This window comes from Bison bison, unplaced genomic scaffold, assembly GCF_000754665.1.
Source record: "Bison bison bison isolate TAMUID 2011002044 unplaced genomic scaffold, Bison_UMD1.0 scf7180017864118, whole genome shotgun sequence".
In the NCBI taxonomy this organism is placed as follows: Eukaryota; Metazoa; Chordata; class Mammalia; order Artiodactyla; family Bovidae; genus Bison; species Bison bison.
This window is the reverse complement of record NW_011494690.1, coordinates 477,691-482,374: the sequence shown is the minus strand read 5'-3', so window position 1 is coordinate 482,374 and position 4,684 is coordinate 477,691.

Below are 4,684 nucleotides of genomic sequence, written 5' to 3'. Positions count from 1 at the left end.
CATGCATTGGAGAAGGAAATGGCAACCCACTCCAGTGTTCTTGCCCGGAGAATCCCAGGGACAGGGGAACCTGGTGGGCTGCCGTCTATGGGGTCGCACAGAGTTGGACACGACTGAAGTGACTTAGCAGCATACTCTTACCAGACCTGAGACTTTCCTCCATGGGTAAAGACTGTCCAATGTGCGATGTTACTGTCTCTGTACATGTATGTAACAGATAATGAGACGTTTTTCTTCAAAGGAAATAAAGTTATTGTGCCATATGTGATTTCCAACAAAAGGAAAATTGATAATTTAAGTATAAGGTAGACAACATTTTCACATACGGGTAAGAACAGAAAGGGTAATAAAGGAGAACAATCCAGTCCTAAAGAAAATCAGCCTTGAATGTTCATTGGAATGACTGATGCTGAAGCTGAAGCTCCAATACTTTGGCCACCTGATGCGAAGAGCTGACTCATTGGAAAAGATCCTGATGCTGGGAAAGCTTGAGGACAGGAGGTTGAAGGGGCAACAGAGGATGAGATGGTTGGATAGCATCACCGACTGGATGGGATATGAGTTTAAACAAAGTCCAAGAGATACTGAAGGACAAGGAAGTCTGGCATGCTGCAGTCCATGGGGTCACAAAGAGTAGGACGCAACTTATCTATTGAACAACAACAACACAATAAGTAAGAGCTTCAATGACACGCTATATATTTCAGATGTTAATTGTGATAATTTATGAACATGGAGTCTCTTTTTTTTTGTAAGTAGACTATTTTCTCCCTACATAGTATGATTTAGAATGCTGATGCCTAAAGTCTGAGTGAAAGGAGTAAATAATCCATTTGCTATTACTTCATTTCTATGTCTTTGAAGAATGAATTCCCATTGCAATCTGCAATTTTATTTAAACATATCATATGTTTATTTGCTTGTTAGGTAATGTAGTAATTTCTGGTATTATAGACATTTATATTCTTATTTTTATAACAAATTCCTTTAGACCAAATATCATTAGTAAGTTTATTTTTGGAAAAGTATTATCTGTAAACTTCTATTAACATACTAATTAAATCTCATCAACAACATCCTCTAGATTTCTGGCTTCAATCACCATGTTCATTTACAATTTTTATAAAACCATGGTATGAGTAAGAAAGACATATTAAATACATGTTCTTGCTTTCTTATTATTTAGGCAGACTATTTAATTTAATATGCATTTGCATATAGAAATAACTTTAAAACATCAATTCACAATAGATTTATAGCTCTGTAATTTTCTCAGTTTTACACATATCCCTCGGTTTTCTATTATCATATATGAAAACTTTGATTATTCTTTTAATTGGACAAAAGCACATGTATACTTAAGGAAAATGAAAAAGGCTTCAATTTTTGAATCATTCAGTCATTTAGCTGATAAAGCAATTATGCAGTCAGCAAATACATGGAGAATATGAATTGTGCTTTATTTTTCCAATGGAGAATTAAAGTAAATTTCTTGTTAACTTATAGTTCTGACAAACTACCACTCCAGCTGAATATTTTAGGAAGCTACAGTTTGGCTTGTTAGGAGCCTCAAAGGAAAAATAAAATCAATACTTGTCACAGCAGGAGATACTTTACTGTCAGTGGAATGTTGTAATATAGCACTAAGGATGAAAAAATACACCAACACGTCTCAGCTTGGCCTTATGTAATGAGCAGGCTTCTATGAAGAAAGCTAAATCACTTTTCCTGATAATTTAATGCCCAGATCAAAAGGCTTAAGTGTTGCTTTGTAGTTCTATTTTCATGTTTAGTCTATTAAAAGAAAAAAAACTGGATATATAAAATATGCCAAACATTTTGATGTGCATGTGACATAATGCCTACATTATACTGTTCAGACAATTTTTAGTGGTAGGAAAGAAATTCAGCAACCCTAAAATATCTTAAGCATCAGTGCATTCATTCTCTGAAAGCGTATCATATTTGATGGTCTTTTTTTTCTCTTTCCGGCTTTCCTTCTATCCTTCCTTCCTTGCTTTAAAGATAATTTTCTTAATTTCCCCACTTTTCTTAAATGCCTGAATAAAGTTTGAATTCTAGCAAATATACATATAAATATTTGAAGACAAATTATCTTAAATAAGATGTTCTTTCTCATCTACATACATTTTAATTTTATGTAAAGATAGCAACAATAATGAAAGCTTATGTCACATTCTTAGGTAAGTGATCAATCGGAAGTAGACACTGAAGGTGAAGGGACTCTAAGGATGAATGATAGTAGAGGTGATGAATGTCAATATAAGGCCCTAGGAACACATACAGAAGCTAGCATCTTCAGTCATGCTACTAACTCTCACCTCTTAAGTTTTCTTAAGGAAAAGAGGCCTAGTGGAATCTTGAAGGAGCTGGTTCCAAATATAGGAAATGAATCTTGTTGTTGTTGTTCATTTGCTAAGTTGTGTCTCACTCCTTGCGAGCTCATGAACTGCAGCATGCCTGGGTTCCCTGTCCTCCACTATCTCCTGGAGTGTGTTCTAATTCATGTCCATTGAGTTGACGACATCGTGTAACCATCTCATCCTTTGCCACCACCTTCTCCTTTTGCCTCCAATCTTCCCCAGCATCAGGGTCTTTTTCCAGTGAGTCAGCTCTTCGAATCGGGTGGCCAAAATATTGGAGTTTCAGCTTCAGCATCGGTCCTTGCTGATGGACTAGTCCAATGAGCAATGAAGGCTCATTTCCTTTAGGATCGACTTGTTTGATTTCCTTGCAGAGTTGTACCATCCAGTTAACTCTACAAGAAAGAATCACCTTCCCAATGTTTTAAGTGTGGTCAAGCAGGCTCCTTGTCATTTGTGTCAGCTGCAAATAACTGACTTTGTCAGGAGCAGATCCCTCACCATGTTGGGCCACCATAGGAAAACTCTGAGGGACTGTGTGTGCTGCATAGATCTGGGTGGGCTAGACAAGACTTTTTGGGCTCACTGCACAGTGTGACTTCTGTTGTTACCTAATCTCTCTCTGTTCCCCCTCCGCCACATATGTTGATCCCCAACAGTGCCCGGCACATGAGAATTCTTAACATATGCTCCCACCCAGCTGTTTTCCCTATCAGAGGGACAAACTGTTTTTCACTTGGTTTTAAACCTAGCAGGTTTTATTCTCCAGCCAACCCACAAAATTACTCAGACAAGTCATCACATCCTTCTGCAGGGATCAGGGCCCGATTTACACTCTTGTTACCATAAAGCTTGCTTTTCACAGCTCCTTCTTGTTCTCTTTATTCCCAAATGAAACCTCTGAGTAGCCCTGTAAGAAGCAGTGTCCTTCTCCCCCAGGCTGTGAATACATGTGGCTAGTTAACTGCTGGTGATCTCATCTGCCTGGTATTGATGAGGGGAAAAAAAAAAAATATATATATATATATATATATATATTCTAATTATCTCCTAGTCGCTGCATTTGTGTATTTATAATTTTATAATAATAGCTATTTTTATAATTAATTGTCAGAAACAGACTTTAAGATGGTGGAAAACTTGCTAAGCTGAACAATAATATATATTGAAATTGAAGAGGAGCTCTTGAGGGTAAAAGAGGAGAGCGAAAAAGCTGCCTTAAAATTCAACATTCAAAAAAGTAAGATCATAGCATCTGGTCCAATCACTTCATGGCAAATAGACATGGAAACAATGGAAACAGTGACAGACTTTATTTTCTTGAGCTCTAAAATCACTGCATATGGTGACTACAGCCATAAAATTTAAAGATGCTTCCTCCTTGGAAGAAAAGCTATGACAAACCTAGACAGCATATTAAAAAGCAGAGGCATTACTTTGCTGACAAAGGTCCATATGGTCAAAGATATGGTTTTTCCAATAGTCATGTACTGATGTGAGAGCTGGACCATAAGGAAAGCTGAGCACCAAAGAACTGATGCTTTTGAACTGTGGTGCTGTAGAAGACTCTTGAGTCCCTTGGACTGCAAGGAGATCAAAACAGTCAATCCTAAAGAAATCAACCCCAAATATTCATTAGAAGAACCGATGCTAAACCTGAAACTCCAATACTTTGCCACCTCATGCAAATACCTTACACATTAGAAAAGACCCTGATGCTGGGAAAGATTGAAGGCAGGAGGAGAAGGGGATGACAAAGCATAAGTTAGTTGGATGGCATCACTGACTCAATGGACATGAGTTTGAGCAAGTCCCTGGTGTTGGTGAAGGACAGCGAAGTGTGGCATGCTGCAGTGCATGGAGTCGCAAACAGCTGGACACGACTAAGCAACTGAACAACAATATACTCTTAGGGCCTGAGGGATTTCAGTACCAGAGTCTGGTTCTAAAGACCTAGCTCATAAACATGGCACTATTACTTGCACAATTAAAATAAATTGTTAACTGCATAACTACTGTGACTTAATTCATATCAGAAAATATAGTTAGCCATAAGGGAAAAGCCAAGCTTCAGGTTTGGTTTTAACATTAAAGAACCGTGAACTTCCTGATGTTCAAGCTGGTTTTAGAAAAGGCAGAGGAACCAGAGATCAAATTGCCAACATCCGCTTGATCATGAAAAAAGCAAGAGAGTTCCAGAAAAACATCTATTTCTGCTTTATTGACTATGCCAAAGCCTTTGACTGTGTGGATTACAATAAACTGTGGAAAATTCTGAAAGAGATGGGAATACCAGACCA